We start from the raw sequence: 19,762 nt of genomic DNA on the forward strand, positions 1-19,762 counted from the left end.
GAAGTATACTGTTCTAATTTTATTCTTATAATGTTGTATAGCTTTGAAGTAATAGAGAATAAAATTTGTTTATACTAAATAATTCATTTTACAAACAAATGGAATAATTGGGAACAAGCTACAGGACGATTACACATAGAATAAAATAATCAAATATTTCATTTATTCATAGAAAAACAATAGGTTATTTATATTAAAAACTATAACTCTCTTCTAGAATGCATTCCTGAAGCAGATGTGCAGATTCCCTTAATTTGGTCCCAGCTTATTCTTGCCCCAAATTACTAGCATTTTACCCCAAATTAAATTGCTTCATTTTTTTCTGCTTCCATCCAGAGAGAGAAAACCACTTTCTGTAAAAGATATAAAAATAAGTAAAATGCACCTATAATCACTGTCATAAGTACAGAACAATGACTGTTCTTAAATATGCATTGAAAAGAGAAAAGCTGTGTTTATAGAAAAAAAAATCCTTTCTTGATTTTCATAGGCTTTTAGCATAATTGAGAAGTGAATATTGATCATGAGTAAAATGTTATAATCTGAGAGGTATAGAGAACATTCTAATTTTTATGTTAGTTTTATGAAAAGTACTTCCAAGAATATTGTATATCACTAGATCTTAATGATATATTTGCAGATACCTGGCTAAATATATGGCTTTTGATGCATTTATATCATGTATCTTAGCATCCTGATTTAAATAAAGAATATATTGTCATTTTAGTATTAAACTAGCTTGAAATGGAGCCTGACATTCGGAAACTCAGTTATTTTTTAATGTTAACACGAATCCCAAGCTGCATAACAAGTCTCAACAATTTTGAAGTCTCTATATATTTTTAATAAATGCACATGTTTAAATGCCTTTAACCTATATCTCTGTATAGATTATGTTCCCAAGGCTCACATAGGGAAAGAAGACAAACTCACATCTAGTTTATGGTTTCTGCACGGAGTAGAATAAGCAAATTCGTTTTATTGTTATAATCTTTTTATCCAATATGTAATACATTTTCAAAAATGATAGTTTCCCAAATCAAAATTTCTAATACTACATTATAATAACCATTTTCTAAAAATCTCGGCAGTGTTTTTTTTATCATCCAAGGGAAACTTTTCCCTTCTTTGGTTTTTAACAAAGTCAACCTCCTACTTATCTTAAATTTATAGTCATTTAATGTTTTAGATGATTAAAATAGACTCTCTGCACTTATAATTAAAGATCCAGTGACATATGAGAGACAATAATTTGAAGCAGCTACCTCCCGTTATTCTTTTGCATATACATTCCTGTACATTTTCTCTTTTATTCACATGTACACTTTATAATTGGCTATGAATAACAATGATTTTTAAATAATGGAGTTATAATACCATATTTTTAGGGTCTTCAATGTTGTGACACTTTTCTATCACCTGACCCTTTCACTTTTTTACCAGCTTATTCTCATAAAGGTACTAAGCTAGATTGATCAGTTTCTCTTTTCATCTCACTCCTGTACCCTTTTGAATATGTTATATGAATAATTTTTAGTATGTCTATATGTACATATATACATATAATTTAATATATGTACTTAAATACCTCTTTAATATCTAACTACTTGAATTGTGTATATTGACATTTTCATGTATTCTCACGTATATATACTTATACTTATGTACACATACATATACATACATTCAAATAAAAAATGAAGTTCTGTATTCTTTTCTCATTTAGAATGTACTAGCTTGTTCTTACAAACAACGTTTCATTCTCTCTGTATAAAGTATATTTCTTTTACTTCTGATAGATACTCAAAATGCTGATATATATACATACATATGTATGCATTTACAGATGTATCTACAGATTATATCTAATGTTTGAACTATACAGATATGTGTAAGTACTATATGCCCATGTAAACTGTCACAAAAACAAGAGAGTATAAGTGTATATGAATCTAAGTGTCCATTAAAACTAAGTCTGTTTTGAGAATTTTGTTATACTATTTATACCCTTTATTTTTTATTTAAAAGTTTTTAAGTTTATTGAGGTGACATTGGTTAATAAAATTGTGTAGGTTTCAAGTATATTTTTACCTTTTAAATTAACTAGAGATGTTGTATGAAACATTGTAAAACAAAGTATGGAGGCTGAGACTAAACAGAATCCTTGATAAAGCAGAGAGAATGGAAGTGCATGTTTTAGAATAGCTGAAGGACCCACATGTGGTACAGAACGTGCCTGAGGGCTAATAAGTGTCTGGGAGCTGGGATCCTGCCCTCTGAGATAGATATTTGCTGTATTACATGGAAATCGGCAGTGCGATTTCTGGCTGCTATAATAGAAGGCCATCGTAATGTCCTGAGTTCCCCCCAAGGCTCCTTCCCAGACTCCTGTTATTCGGGGTGCTGTGTACTAACAGGATTCTGTCATTATGTTGTTCCTCAGCAGTACTAAAAAACAGCTTCTCTCCCATCTCAAATAAGTTTTCATTCCATTTGGATATGTCAAATTAATATAGCCATAATAATAGGTAAGAAAATGGAAAATTATAGTGTGCAAAAGTGAGTTCTAGAATGCATGTCTAGGATAATAGTGTTGGCCTTGGGGAAAAATAAATCCCGTCATTGCTTATGTGGCATTTGCAGACTGACCCCGGGAAGGGGGGCGGCGAGGAGGGCAGCACAGAACAGTGAAGACTTGGAGAGCAGAAATCCATGCATTTTTTCTTCATTCATTTCTTCATTTCCTGAGTGCCTTCTACATGCCACTCTCTCAGGCCCTGTGGACATAATAGTGAACAAAGTAGATACTGCCTCTACCTACCATTGTGAAGCTCATGACCTTTAATAGTATATAATATTTAGCAAATATATCATTATATACACAGAATTATATCATCATAAATCACAGTTTGAAGTAAAACAAAGTTCCAGAAAATGCTACAAATTCTATAGTAAATATATATTTGGACACAGAGGTGAGAGGGCAAGATAATTTTCTTTTTTTTTTTTTTTTAAATGATACTGCATTTCTTCAGGCCTGGAATTTCTGTTATCTAAAATGAGAAAAAAAAATAGTACTGAATTCATATGATTGTAGTGAGGAATGATTAACATACATGTAAAGCACTTAGCACAGTGCTTACATATAGTAGAGGCTCAACAAATATTTACGGATGAATGAATAATAAGTCCACAGAAAGTTGGCTAATAACAATAACCTATTCCTTAATTCATTATACCTGATTTTCTGGGAAGAGAAGAGAGGTGAGTCAGTGAAGACTTCATAAAGGTAGTAATATACTTGCGCTCAATTGAATTGAATCTTGAACAAATTTGTGTTTATCAAGTAAGCAAAGAGACATATGCTTTGGGGACAAAAATAACAAAAACAGAAACACATGTCACACCCTGATGCCTGTGTGGAACTGCTCAGGGAGCCCATAAAACCATGAGGTGAGAGACTGATGGGCCTTGATGAGGATTCCATTGAGTCGGCAGCATGGAGTCACCCCAGATAACAGTGCCTGCTCTGCTACTCTCTATGTGCTAGGCTTCATGGTCAATAAAGCTTTTTGGGCTTTAGTTTTCCCTAAACGACCAATACTAATGTTTGGTGACTGTCAACAGACACCCATTCATTAATGGGAAGCACTTTGGAAAGAATGTATACTTTAGCACTAGATAATCCTAAATTTGAACCTGCTTGCTCTATGTGACCCCACTTCCTTAACCTTTTTAAGAGTAATTTGTTGCCGCTGTAAAAGTTAGGATAAAATCATGTACGGAAATATAACGAGAATTAAAAATAGTCTACCTAAAGAGTCCAGCATGGCATTTAGAAAGTAGGAAGTTTTCAATTTATAAAAAGGTATTTATGATTACCAGTAATATCCAAATTATGTTTTTTAACCTGAAAAACTTATTATCCATCAAATTAATTATCATTACTGTGATCTTTTGTTAAAACGTTTAGTTTGTCCACTGGATTTTCTGATGGTGAAGGTTAGGCTAGGCAACTATCCAGAAACATTTGGCATAGTACCACTTGATGATGGGGTGATATTTTGTCCTTCAGGATTTTTGGAGATTTGCAACAGTGCACGCGTGCATGTGCACACACACACGCGCACGCACGCGCGCGCACACACACACACACACACACACACACAGAAAAAGAAAGAAAACAAAGAAAAAAAGAATTGTATTGAAGAACTAACATTTCCATTAGCTTGTATTCAGAGGTAGATGATGATAGAAGATTTTCTCAGTAATATTCTGCTAGAACTGCATATGAAGTATTTAGCCAAACTCTAATAAATCTTCCCTAACAGTTCCTTTGCAGCTCCTCCAGAAACAGCAGTTTGCAGCAAATTGAGTGCAGAGGACTTTTTCATCCAAGAAGTAGGATTGCCCTATGCTGAAAGCTCAGGCTCAGCTTCTGTCCAGTCAGAAAGATCTGATAGCATGTTTTAACTCTGTGGCTGCTTCTACTGATGTCTTTAATAAAAAAAAAAAAAAAGCCTCTTACCAAGGTAGAGTAAGATTTTTTTAGCCTCTGGAAAACACCAGCAGCCCCAACACAAGGGAAACAATAGAAGAAGAGCTATCACCAAAGGAATTAACGCTCTAAGCATTCTGTGGGCAGAGCTGCAGCCACTTGGTCAACAATCCAAGTACTCCTGCTTCTGGGTGTTGACATCAGCAGAACATTCTCCGTAGGGCAGGACAAGGGGAAGCAAAGTACAGAGGGTAGAACAGAAAACCACATAGATAATATATATTGAATACTCACAACATCCACCATGTATGAAACACTCTGTTCAGGGCTTTACATTAGTCATTTCTTTGAATTCTCCCAACAACGCTAAAAGTGTGCTATTTGATTCCCATTTCACAGATGTGGAAACTGAGGTTAAGAGTAACTGCTGGTGGGACTGAAAACTGGTGCAGCTACTAAGGAGTATGGAGACTCCTTAGAAAACTAAAAATAGATTTACAACATGACCCAGCAATTATACATCTGGATGCTTATCCAAAGAAAAATGAAAACACGAATTCAAAAAGATACATGCACCTCTAGGTTCATTACAGCAACCTAGGTATCCATGGATAGATGAATGGATAAAAAAAGTTGCATATGTATATTCCATATATAGATATACAGCAGAATATTATGCAGCAATAAAAAAGAATGAAATCTTGCCATTTGCCACAACATTGCTAGATCTAGAGGGTATTATGCTAAGTGAAATAAGTCAGGCAGAGAAAGATGTGTGGTTTAATTTATATGTGGAATCTAAAAACAAAACAAACAAAATGAAACAAAAACAGACTCAAAGAAACAGACCAAAGAGATGGTTGCCAGAGGGAGGGCATGGGTAGATAGGGGAAGGGGAATGTAGTCAATAATATTGTGATAAGTTTACACGGTGACAGATGATTATTAGAATTAATGGGGTAATCACATTGTAAGGTATAAAAATGTCAAATCAATATATTATACACCTAAAACTAATATAACCAATATAAGACTGTATAACAGCTATACTTAAATTAAATATAAATTTAAAAGAGTAACTTGCTCATGATGGCTCAACAGATAGAGCAGAACTAGTATCAAATGTAGGTCTATCTGACCTCCCTTAAGCTTTCCGCCACGTCTTACAGAAAGGCCTGTTTGAGGTGCTCTGGAGGACAAAATATCCCCAGAGACCTCGTTCATTCTCTAATTTAGTAGGAAATCACTGTAAGGGATTGTAGTATTTTTCGTGGTTGGAAGGATTGGAACCCTCTAGTAGAATTCTAGATTTCCCCAATTCTACCTTATTTTCTGGTCCCAGGACCCCTGAGATGTTTGGACCCCTAAGGAGCTCTTTCCTTTCTGATCAAGGTTAAGAACTGTGCTGATCTGAAAATGAGGTGATCCCACACCACTGACACCAGAAAAAGATACTTCCTCTTAGAAAGACCTCATAATCTGTGGGTATTTGTAAATTGTATTCAATCTTGCATAATTTATGGTAAGGAATTAGGCACCATGTACTGTAAACTTACCAAATAAAAGTGCATATAGATATTGTCTGTCTTTGAAGTCAGAAAACATCATCTCGCATTACTGAATGTTTGGAGTCTCATTCAGCTACCAAATATCTCTCTTTAATAGCATCATCTCTATTGTCTGACCTATTCCTTTTTCTGATACTGTTTCATCTATTACAAATGTAGCCTCCCCTAATTTTATTCTCTATTCTGTACTCTACTTTGTTCCATTCTCTTAATTTCCCAAAGGCACATAATGTTTTATAATTATATCAGAGCTGAATGGGAATTTAGAGGTCATCTAGTATATCTGAAGCCTAGAAAAGTTAAAAGACTCGCTCAAGTTCATTCAAATCATGGCAGAATTGATCAATGTCTTTGAGCTCGGAATTGAGGGTTATTTTTACTGTTTCAAACTGCTTTTCTTCCCTCAGCCCTTATATGCTCATCTTCATGAAGTGTAATTATCAACAGAAAATTATTAAACATGCAATTTGTTGATATGCAGAAAATTATTAAGCATGCATTTTGTTGATAATGCATTAAAGTTACATAAACCTAAATTCCACTATTTCATAATTCAGACCAACAGTCTCCAAGGAGATAAGGTGAGAAAAAAAGCCACTATAAATTATTTTAGAAATGCATGGAGGTACTTATGTATGGATAATGATTGGGAGGTGATACAGGCATTTAGTAGAAGACCAAGGATGCTCAATGCACTATAATGTACAGACCAATCTCGCACAATAAAGAATTGTCTCATGTGCTGCACGATTGTCAACATTCCACTAGATATTCATAAAGATTTTTTTAAATTTTATAATTTTCTAAGCCTTCAAAATGAAATTTATTTTTATAAACAATAAAAATTATCGGAAATAATTCAATAATCATTAAATATTCTAGGAATGTAACTCCTGTGTAAATCAAGGAATAATTGTACTTTGTTCTGTAATTTTAACAGTAATTGAGTCCCATTTTTGAAAATCTCATTCTTACATCAATGCTGCTGCTTCTGATAGTTGTGTCACTGATACACCTCTCCTGTATCGGTCTACATGTGTAAATGTCATCTGCAAATATGAAATCGAAGAGACTTTAGGCTCCTTTTAATAGACATAGAACCAATGATTTTAAATTGATTGAAACACATGAAATATAATGATCTCACCAAATTTAATTAATAATGTTTTAAATATATTTTATTTGATTGTCATATCATAGATTTATTTTAAAAATCTTTTATTATACAAGAATCTATTTTGAGAAAATTATCCAAAGTTATTTTTTTTTAGAGTTTTCTGTTGTTCTTAGCATTACTCTGCTATTGCCCCAAAGGTCATCATCTATACTCAATTTTTCTATAAGCTTTAGGGTAGCTGGGTATTTTTAATATCTATTCCCTAGTCCTCCCTTTTTTTTTTAATCAAAGGTTAGCATTCTAAGGTCTTTTGAATTAGAAATTAAATATATACCTTTACATGAGGGGGAATTCCAAACAAAGGTAAATAGATAGGGGTAGAGATAATAAGTGAGATAGATAGACAGTTAGATAGATATAGATATTAGATATATAGATGATAGATAGACACATACATACATATATACATAGATGATAAATAGATGATAGATGATAGATAGATATAGATAGGTGATAAATAAATTTCCTCATTGGCCCGCCTAATATAAAATGAAAATATTTTGAGACTAAAGCTATAAGGAACAGTTCATTTGTAAAAAATAAGACATTTTTGCTTTCTCTATTTACATTTTTACTTTTAACTATATTATATGTATTATAAAGTTATTTATTATGATCTTTTACCACATACAAATGATCTATTATCATTTCTTCCAACACTACTTTTCAGTCTAGGATCTATCATGTCTGGTCCTTCACTTTTCCTCTCTTTCTTTTAAGAAATGGTATCTTGTCTCACAAATTACCATATTGAAACATTATTTTAATATATTTTTTTATATTTCTTTTACTTCAATTTAGGCATTATATAAAAAATTATGTATAGACAGTTGTATTATCTATGAATTTCAGATGGAGAAAGGAGAATATTGCAAACATTTATTATAAAATGAAAAGGTTGGATTGGATAGAACTGGGAACCACTGGTTTAGATATTTGATATTATTATGTGTATTGTTATGTATTTGTGTTTAGCTTGCCTTCCAGCTAGACCAGAAGTCAGCAAATATAGCCCGTGTGTCAAATCAAACCTACTATGTGTTTTTATATAGCCCATGAGCTAAGAATGGTTTTATATTTTTTATTAGTTGAAGAAAATAATAAGACTATCTCATGACATGAGAAAATTATATGAAATTTCAATTATACTATCTATCTGTATATAAAGTTTTATTAGAACACAACCATGCTCATTTGTTTGCAAATTGTCTATGGTTACTTTTGTGCTGCGATGGCAAAGTTGAGTAGTTGCAATACAGATTCTAGGGCCAGGAAGTCCTAAAATATTTACAGTCTGGCTCTTTATAGAAAACGTTTGCCAGTCTCTCCACAAGACCAACAGGTTTCCATTTCCTACTGATAAAATGCCTACCAAAGCCTATACATTTTTTTTAAAGACCTGATTTAAGCACTTCTTTTTAATTGTTTCCAGTTCATTTTAGCTCTGTATTTAACATGGTGTCCTGAACAATTAGCCTATTACCTTACATTATGTTTAGTTGTTTCCTTCTCAGTCTTCTGATTACAGAGTAAGGGAGTCCTCACATGCTCATCATAGAACCTAATTCACAATAGCCATCTATTCAATCACCTCTTTGTGAAATTCTTGTAGAATTATTATTAAGCTGTGCATTTGGACCCAGACTTGTCAGCTGCATCATGGCTATGAAGAGGAGAGACTGTGTCTTCTATATCTTTATGTCTGTCTATCTCTTCACTAATCTGAATTTCAATAGAGCATAACCTGTTTATTTACTCTTGTTTCTCCCCAATACCCCCAGCATGTAGCGATAGGTCAGTAAGTTGTTCTTGATTTCTGAATGGATATTAGCACAGGGCCTTGAATATCAAGGTACTTATCAGTTTGGATTTGACTTAAAATTATTATTATTATTATTATTACAAATTTTGCAAGTGCCTTAAGATCAAGAGTGACATCTTCTGTCCTTACAGTTGTGCTATGTAATAACAATTGTAACAAAAAGTTGTTAACATAGGTATATCATTTTGTTAGTTTGTTATGTTTCTACTCAAATTTTTATTCTATTCTGTAGTGCGTCATAATATTGGAATCACTGTTCAAAAACGATGTTCTGCATTCAAGTGGGTCATGCTATTCAATGATGAAAACTATGGTACTGTAGCTTCAGAGGACAACCAAAAAAAAAAAAAATCTAATTCTGCACAGTTTCTTTGTCTACTTAAGGAGTCACTTGTTCTCTAGAAGATTGAAATAATGTCACGAAATACTATTTTATAATTAGTTTCTGTACAATTTATTGCAGAGTACATGACTTTTTCTCCATCATTTTCATCATTAAAAATAAGTGCTCAGGGTACAGTAGTTGGTACTGCCACGTCAAAAACCCATAACTGAACACATTTGCACTTTATTCTGAAAGGCTGTGCTATTTAGTTAATAGTCAACATTGATTGTTGTTATTTTTCAGTAAGTACTTCTTTCTTTAAAATTGGAACTAAATTTAAAACTACATAAATAAATCCTTGATTTATATTACATTTTAGAATAATTAGCAAACATCGACTTCTGACAGACTGGAAAGATAATCTTAAAAAACATCTGTTGATTTTGTTTGTGCAATGATCATTCATTTCTCTTACCTTTTTTTTGTTGTTGTTGTTTTCTACCAGACATATTATTGCACTTAATTCCAATGTTTTAGTTGTTTTTTTTTTACTTTATTTTTTTTTAGAGAAGTTTTAGGTTCACAGCAAACTTCAGAAGAAGGCACTTGCAATAAATTTTTAAAGTCACTGTTTTCGAATTTTTTTAATAAAAATAAATGAATAATCACAAATCCTCTTAGTTTAAAAATAAGCATTTATACTATTTTTAAAAAATAATTTTATTTGGTTCTGATGTAGAAATAATACAAATTCATGCTAATAAATATTATAAGCTAGTGATATGTTTGAAATAGTTAAAATACCTCTAATTATACCTAGAGGTAATCACAGTTAATATTTTGATACCTTTTTAGTTTTTTAAAAATTTTCTCTGCATATGTATCCTCATAAAATATATACAATATTTTTGTATTAATATGTTTACAATGTTCATATGTGTCTGTTAGTGAGAATTTAAGAATATAAAACAATATTGCTTTTTAAAATTAACATCATATTGTGAATATTTTCCTAAGTTAGTAAAATATTTTTCTTGTTATAATTTTTAATGACTGCCAAATATTCCCATTTTTACCAAATTCATATTGTTGGACATTTAGGCTTTCCTTTTTATTATTATTAATATAAACAACACTGAAATAAGCATTGGTGTATTTGAGCTTTTGAACTTTTGACTATCTTTCTCATGTAGATATATTTTCAAAAAAGAAATCACTGTGTCAAGAGAATACATTTTTTAAGGTTTATAAATTTTATCTAGTAATTCAGTTAATTTTTATTCAATAATTAATTATTGAACATTCCTACATGACAAAACACTGTGTCAATCATTAGGGATATAATAGAAAACAAAAGAAATTTATTCCTACCCCATACAGTTTAGTGTTAATTGCCAAATTGCTTCTAAGAGTGTTTTACAAATTTATAGTCCTCCCATTCCAGGAATGTATGAACATATCTTCATTCCTGTACATATGATGGTTTCATCTTGTAAAAAAATTCATGAATCTGGTAAGCTAAATTTGCATGCCATTGTTTTTTTTAATTTGTCCTTATTTGTTAATGATGATGAGTACCTTTCATGTTATTGTAATCAATTATGATACTATTATGGTATCTTCTATCATACCTAGCATAATAATAATACCCAGTTGACAATTTAATACATACTTTGTCGACAGGATAATGGTAGGAAGGATGGAAGGATAATGGTAGGAAGGAAAGAGGAAAGGAAGGAAGGAAGGAAGGAAGGAAGGAAGGAAGGAAGGAAGGAAGGAAAAAGACATACAAATAGGAGAATAGTTCCTGTTTAAAAGTCCTGGTGAAATAAATTTTTATGTACAGTATTTAGCAGGGTAGTTCTTAACCATCTTCATGAATGATCTATGCACCTGTCTCTTTTGTCATTGTAACTCCTTTACTTGTGTCTGTTCTCTGGAAGGAAAAGGGTTGAATGCTCTTATTTTTACACTGATATAAAAATGTGAACAAGATCGAATTGAGTGACAGATGAAAAAGTAATTAGTACAACAGACAGGAATAGACAGGCCATCTGACTGGGTCGATAGAGAGTTTGCTGAAGAGTGCAATATGAGCATTAAATTTGACAGTAAGGGGGCTTAAAGAGGAAAAGTGATCTAACTGATCAAATGGGGTAGGAAAGTATTCTGAAACTCTCCTGGCTATTTAATAGTATGTTTGTTTATATATAGATAAAAATTTTATTAAATTTGTATATAAACAAACATATTCAAGGATGAATTTGGGTATGCATGTCTTAAAATGCAGACAGTCTGTCCCTAAAACCCAAAACCATTATATCCTAGAATGATTGTATAAAATTTTACTCTCAAAAACACACTATTATTACAGTGCCAGTGCCAATATTTAGAATTAAACTTATATATGCAACAACTTTACAGACCCCTCTTATGAAGAAGGCTGGGCATGCTCTGGTTGTTTTGAAAAATAAATGAAGCCAATCTGTCAGTAATGTGAAAGTAGCTGTTTTTTGTTTTTTTTTTTAATATAGGCGAGAACATTATTTTCAAAGGACTGAATGGAAAGGTGACAGGTTTAGAATTGTAAGTAGATTGAGGACAGAAACTCTTCTGAGTTTATGAAAGAGCCCAGCATGATTGTTTGTTTCTTGCAAGCTTATAATTATTATTTTTTCAATAATTAAGGAAAAACAGATGGGTAACTCTTCACATTATTATCCCCACCCCTTTTTGTGCAGTTTACTATTTCCTACCCTGCACTACTCTCAAACCTGTTTTATAACTCATTCAGTTTACCGTGCCAGAAAATCAAGAAATAATGATCAGTGCAATCACCTGTCTACCCTCAAGCCTCTCACTAATTAAATGATGACTAGTTGATATAGAATTATATCTCATAGTGTGTAAAATATTATCCCTTTTCACATTCCCATTCTCTGTGATTGAATATAGATGGGCATTATCATTCACAAAAGGTGTTTGCAACAGCCTCCAAAATTCCTTGGTCCAATCAAAGTGTTTTTGTTGCCAAATTTATCTTAACATTCAGTTCTCTTTCTATCACTAGCTGATATAAATGAATTAACAACCCCAAATCATTTAAAGTAATGCTTCACTCTAAGTGTAATCCGACTTATGGAAAGGGCAAGTATGTCTGAAAATTTTAATGGATGGTCTCAGATTACACATGTTAAACAGTTGTTTATTTTTCAATTCTTTAAATTTTTTAAATTACTGTTGTCATATGATATTATATTAGTTTCGGGTATACAACTTAGTAATTAGACATTGTATAAATTACAGTGTGACCACCCCGATAAGTCTAGTATCCATCTGACACCATACATAGTTATTACAATATTATTAATTATATTCCTTATTCTATAATTTACATCCCCATGACTATTTTGTAACTACCAATGTATACTTCTTAATCCCTTCCCCTTTCTCACCCAATCCCTAATTTCCTCCCATCTGGCACCCATTAAAATGTACTCTGTATCTATGAGTTTATTTTTGTTTTGTTTCTTTATTTTCTTCTTTAGATTTCACTTGTAAGTGAAAGCATATGGCATTTGTCTTTCTCTGTCTGATTTACTCCACTCAGCACAATACCCTCTAGCTCTATCCATGTTATAGATGACAAGATTTCCTTCTTTTTTATGGCTAAGTAATATTTTATTTTATATACATGTACACATAATTATTATTTTATTATTATGTTATATTTTTATTTTATGATATTTTATTTTGTATTTATACACACACATACTTACTACCTCTTCTTTTTCTATTCATCCATTGATGGACACCTAGGTAGCCTCCATATCATGACTATTGTAAATAACGCTGCAATGAACATGTGGATTCACATGTCCCTTTGGGTTTCTTCGGATAAATACCTAGAAGTGAGATAACTGGGTCCTTCTTTGTCTCTTGTTATAGCCTTTGTTTTGAAGTCTATTTTGTCTGGCATAAGTATTGCTACCCGAGCTTTTTTTGTTTGTTTGTTACTATTTTGATGAAACATTTTTTTTTTCATTTTTTTACTTTCAGTCTGTGTCTTTTGATCTGAGGTGAGTCTCTTGTAGATAACATATATAAGGGTCTTATTTCTCATCCATTGAGTCACCCTATTTTTTGACTGGAGCATTTAATCCATATTTATTCAGAGTGATTGTTGATAGATATATAATTATTGCCATTTTATTATTCATATTTTCATTTATTTTTTCTTGAAAAAGTTCACCAACATTTCCTTTAACATTGCCTTAATGGTGATGAACTTCTTTAGCTTTTTCTCATCTGGGAATCTTTTTATCTGTCTTTCAATTCTAAATAATAGTTTTTTTCTGGGTAGAGTAATCTTGGTTGCAGGTCCTTGCTTTTCATCACTTTGAATATTTTGTACCAATCCCTTCTGGCCTGCAAAATTTCTGTTGAGAAATCAGCTAATAGTCTTATGTGAGCTTCCTTGTAGGTGACTGCTTTTCTTTTGCTTCTTTTAAGATTCTCTCTTTATCTTTAACCTTTGGCACTTGATTATAATGCATCCTGGTGCGGGCCTTTTTGGGTTCATCTTGTTTTGGATTCTCTGTGCTTCCTAGGGTTGTATGTCTATTTCTTTTACCAAGATTAGGAAAGTTTTCCATCATTATTGCTTCAAACAAGTTTTCATTTTTTTGCTCTCTCTCTTTCTCTCTTCTCCTTCTGTTATTTCTGTGGTGAGAATGTTTTTACATTTGATACTGTCCCGGAGGCCTCTTAAACTGTTCTCTTTTTTTTTTAAGATTTTTTTTCTTGTTTCCGTTCTGATTGGGTGTTTTCTGCTACCTTATCTTCTAAATCTCTGATTTGATCCTATGCTTCATCTAATCTACTGTCGATTCCTTCTAAGGTGTTCTTCACTTCAGTTATTGTATTCTTCATTTCTAACTGGTTACTTTTTACATTTTCTATCTCTACATTAAAGTTCTCACTGAGTTCAGCTATTTTCCTCCTAAATTCATTGAGAATTTTTATAACCAGTGTTTTGAACTCTGCATTTGGTAGATTATTTGTTTCCTTTTTGTTTTCTTCTTTATCTGAAGCTTTGTTCTGTTCTTTCATTTGACACATATTTCTTTGTCTCTCAATTTCGGCTGCCTTTCTGTGTTTGCTCCTATGTCTTAGACAGGGCTGCTATGTCTCCCAATCTTAGCAGAGTGGCCTTATGTGGTACTTGTGCCACAGGGCCCAGTGGCACAGTCTTTCCTGGCCATCTGAGCTGGGTTTTTCATGTATATCCCTTATATGAATTGTGTGTGCACTCCTATTGCAGTTGAGCCTTGGTTGCTGTTTCACGTCAGTTGGAGGAATCGATCCTATTGCTAACTGATTGTGAGAACTGGCCATAACCAGTGGAGGAGCTGTTGTGCAGAGGTTGCCCCTATGGAGCACAATTTGCTTTCGTAGGATTCTGGTGCCTGCCATGTTTGTCCATTGATTGTGTTGTCCTGGGATGTGACCCTGGGTGATGCTCCGCCTCAGACCAATGCTGGCCACTAGGCATGCAGGCCGGGGCCTCCTGAGAGGAAGCCTGTTGCAGGCCAAGTTCAGCTATAGCCCTTGCCCTGCCCAGGGCCACATGGCATGAGCCACCATGCAATCTGCTGGATTTAGATGTTCCTCAAGAGGTCAGCCTGCAAACTGAGCCTGGCTGCTGCTAGTGCTTGGCTTGGAGCTGCTCAGCAAAAGGTACAGGGCATATAGAGGCACGATGCTGCTTCTTTGAGTTTTGTGAGCCTTTGAGAGATTTTAAGAAAATCTGTCACATGAGCCAAGACAGGCTATTTGTATGGAGAGAAAAATGGAGGCAGCTTGGGTCAGCCCACAAGCTGGGAGAGATGGAGTCTCAGGGAATCATGTGTGTTATCCCGGTTGATGGAGACTCAGTTATGGCAGTCACCTTCATCTGAATGCTGGGACTGGGGAGGGCTGAACAAAGGAACAATGGATACTATCCAGAAGAAAGCCATCCCTTCAACCCTCACCCCAGTGCCAGACAATTTAATTCTTTTCTGCATGTCCCTGGCACTCTTCAAGCAGCTGTCCCACTGCTGGAGCTCAGAGTGAGTGAGTCTGTCAACAAGTAAGTCTGCACATGGGCCTCTTAAGAGGAACATCTGCAACTCTAGTGGCCCTTTGTCTCACTCAGCCACAATTTCTGCTGATTTTCACAGCCAGAGGTTGTGGGAACTTCTCTTCACAGGACTGGAACCCAGGGCTAGTGAGCCCAGTGTAAGGCTGGGATCTCTTGCTTCTCTGATGAGATCTCTGATTCTCATGCCACACGTGAGTGTGGGACCAGCCCATTTTGTGTCTCTGCCCCTCCTATCAGTCTTGGGGTGCCCTCTCCTATATGTCCCAAGTTGTAGGACTTCAGGTGACTCCCAATGATGACTATTCTGTAGTTTAGTTGTAATTTTGATGTGGTTGTTAGAGGAGGGAAAAACAGCATCTCATCAAACACAGTTTGCCAAATACTAGTTTACAAGGTGAAACTTGATTCCTTAGCAGGCCAAAGTTGTCTGTAATTTGGCCTCAGCCTGCATTTCCAACCCCGTCTTCAGCCATTCCTATTGTATTCTGGTCACACCCAATCATTCATTGTTTCCCTGATTTCCTGAACCCACCACATAGCCTCTTGCCAATTTTTTTTTTTAACGTACTCCTCTCTATATAATGACTCTTATTGTTTCTGTGTTTGATAAAATCATATCTACATCATTCGAGGATCATCTCAAATGTTATCTTCTGTAAGCTTTCCTTTCTCTGTACTTCCACAGAATGTTTTACATATACCTACTTTTCAGTTAACATTGTAGTTGCTCACATGTCTGCTTCATGCACCATGTTGGAAGTTTTGAGAGAACACAAACCACGGCTTATTTATTTCTGTATCTTTAGTGCAAGGATAGGGCCTGACATTTTATAAATTATTGAAAGAATAGTATCTTTAAAAATTGGTAGGGAGAGAATAATGTTGTGTTATGCAAGGCAAACTGAAGAGGTTGTTATTTAGATAATACTGTGATTAGGTCCCTGGGTCCCACATTTTGTGTCTTTAAAAGACAAGGTAACCTTTCTGATAAGTACAGCTGCTTGAAGAGTGCCAGAAATATCTGGAGGGGATTGGGACCATGAAACTGACCCACACCAGATAAAATGTATATCAAATTATGTAAGAATCATTTATTTCGGTATAAAGTATAATTGTAAGATGAATTGAAACACCCATGTACATAAAATTTATTTGTTTGTTCATTCACAAGGATTTATCGGTCATCTATTGTATGCCAAGCTTAGTTCTAGAAAATTGAGAATATGGCAATAAATAAAATAGACACAATTTGAAGCTTATATTCTAGTTGAGAAATACATAGAATTAACAAATAAACACATAAATAAGATTACTTCAGATGATGATATACTATTTAAAAATAAACTGGGGCAATGTGATGTGGAATAGTTTGGTGGAAGGGGGGTTACTTTGGATATGACAGTAAAGTAAGAAAAGGTCAAAAGAGGAAGCAATTGAGTTGATATTTGAAAGATAAAAGGTGAAAAGGGGAAACATTATGACAATTTTAAGGTGATGTCTCAAAATAATAGCATGTTCAAGGATAGGAACATGTTTAAATGTGTTTCCGTAACAGAAGGAAGCTCATGTGGAGGAGAGTGGGGGTGGGGAAGAAGGGCAGGAATGGAGGTTGGAGAGTTAGGTAAGGCCAGGTCATGTAGACTTTGGAGACCATGGGAGTGAGTCTGAATTTTAGTCAAAGCTCAGCAAGAAACCATCGACATCTCACTATGGACATCACCTAATGTCCATAGTGAGAATGAGCTGTGGGGAGACAAAAACATAAGGAGAGAAATTAGTTAGAATGCTATATAGGGATTGATAATTACGGCTGGACCCAGGGAGCAGCAACAGTGATAGAGATTCACTTGTATGGATTTAAGTTGGATATAAAGCAAAAAGATGGATTAAATCATGTAAGCTTATTTGAGGCAGAATGTGATGAAATGAGGCAGATAAGAAAAACCAAAGACGTTTAGGGTTACTTCCAGGTACTAGACTTCTCTTCTCAGAGTCAAAACATCTTCAGAATTTGTTAATTATTTGAACTCAAATGTTCAGACTTCTTCCCACCTAGTAAGTTCCTATATTGGTAGAAAAAGCTTGCCTCTCTGACTTTCCTTTTCCTTTGGTATTCTCCTTGACTCCTAACAGTCTCCCAAACTTCCAATTAAACCATTTTTATTTAGAAAGAATAATATTTTTTCAGTCCTGCTGGCTAGGTATTCTTTTCTTCCTTTAAGTTTACCTTGCATAGCTGAGTTTTGATCTCATAAGGGTAATCATAATTTACCTAATTTTTAAGTTGGAAATTGGGAGAGTATCTTAATGAAGACTCCAAATGCTGACCACAGGGCAGTGGATCGTGACCCATCAAATATCTGATGATGACCTTCCGCTTCCTTTTCAGCTCTGGCTTTGACTCCTCCCTCTAATTCTTTAATGGAAGGGTGTTTGTAATATCCCATTTAAATACATTGGATGGTGAATATTTTTTTTTATGTAGGAAAGTCTCTAGATAAAGAGAATTTGGGTGAGAAGATAAGAAGGAAATAAAGTAATCATCTGACCCTACTGAAAACTATTTTAATTTTTTAGAGCATGTGGTTCAAACAGATGGTCTCTCTCTCTCTCTTCTTTTCTTTTCTTTTTTTATTTTTTGGTTGAACTATGAAATTATGAGAACATCCCTGGAACATAATTTATTAGGTTTATTAGAAATTGCCCCAAATATGATGGTATAGGAAATTGAGACTATTTAAAATGGAATCCTGGCTCACTTCTTCCAATTAAGCTTAAAATAATAAAATGGTACCACAAGCATGTGTTCATTGTTCATTCTGAATCTTTTAAAAGTTGATACTGATTATTTTTCTGATTAAATTACAAGATTTTTAAAAAATAAACATTTTTTTCTAATATTTATTCCTCCTTTAATCTTCTGTTTGATTTCAAGACAGAAATAAGTGAGTTGTATTTTGGGGAATAAACTTCAGCCACTGGAAAGAGCTATTTTCTTTGTACATTCCAGATCAATTGACTAAATTGATACAGAAATTTATAAATAATGTTCTGTAGTATCCGAAAGTGTCCTCTCATCATTAGATGCCTTTAGCCAACATAGCAGAAGTTTGGCATACTGTCCATTCCCGCATCATTAACATTACTGTATTGTAGATTGTATTACAGCACTGGCCTTGAGAGAGTACATGAATTGTCTAAACAGTTTCTTGTTTCAGATCAGTCTATATCTGTATATTGCAAAGACAATGGTTTTAATTCATACCTCAGCAAAAATCAGTATCAGATATATCAGTAATCGTTTCTCCCAATTTGGACTCATGCTTGAATTTCACAACCCACAGGGGAGTGAGTGAATGTACTGCAGTGAGAAAATACAAAACCGGAAATTAGGAAACCTAGGTTCTAGTAGCTAGACTACTCTTAACTCTGTGAATCACCCTAGCCAACTCTTAGAATCTTAGTGTCTTCATATCAACTGCAGGAAGTTAAACTAGTTGAATGAAAAACATGATTAATATATTTCACTGTGATAACTCTGATTGATTCATGATGTTTGTATGGATCATAGTGCTAAGAAAGACGCTAAAAAATGCAGTTAAAATTACCATGGTAATCTATGAATAAGAAAAAAAAAAAACAGCAGGCTAGATCTCTAGAATTTTTTTTTTAATAGGCCTGATGCCAGGTGCTTTATGTGAACCACATACTTATAATAAATTATAATAATAGCCACCATTTCTGAAGTATTTCTTATACAGTAATATCTTAATTTAATGTTAAAAATCACAAGATGCGGGTCATCGCATCTACGTTTTATGGATAAGCAAAAAGACTTTTAGAAGCAAAGTAACTTGTCTTAGTTCACACCACTAACACAAAAGGGCAAGATTCATGGTTGGAACTCAGGTCTGACTGCATTGTGCTCTACTAGTTCATATGTAAGCCTGCATTTGTTGATGTTGACTTGATTTATGAGAGGGTGATAAACATGAAGTTGTCAGAAAACTAAACTTATTTGGTGACTGCATAGCTTAAAAAATAATGATTATAAATGAGACTTCTGCAAATTTAATAGGTTTGGGAGTGAAGTAGAAAAAATATAGTTTTAAAATTATTAAGCTCTTCTGGAAGTTCTATGAAATTTTTTTCTTCTGAAGTCTTCATCATTTTGTAATGTAAGAAATGTATCAAAAACTTGAATGTATCAAAAACCTCTTTTGACAT

General features: G+C 33.7%; 1 protein-coding gene across 23 annotated transcripts in view; it reads left to right on the forward strand.

Annotated features, from left to right (window-relative positions):
• Nucleotides 1-19,762, forward strand: part of DLG2 (discs large MAGUK scaffold protein 2) — a 1,668,408-nt gene that overhangs the window by 1,016,917 nt on the left and 631,729 nt on the right. The window lies entirely within an intron of this gene.

Source organism: Rousettus aegyptiacus, unplaced genomic scaffold, assembly GCF_014176215.1.
Source record: "Rousettus aegyptiacus isolate mRouAeg1 unplaced genomic scaffold, mRouAeg1.p scaffold_m13_p_5, whole genome shotgun sequence".
NCBI classification, from domain to species: domain Eukaryota; kingdom Metazoa; phylum Chordata; class Mammalia; order Chiroptera; family Pteropodidae; genus Rousettus; species Rousettus aegyptiacus.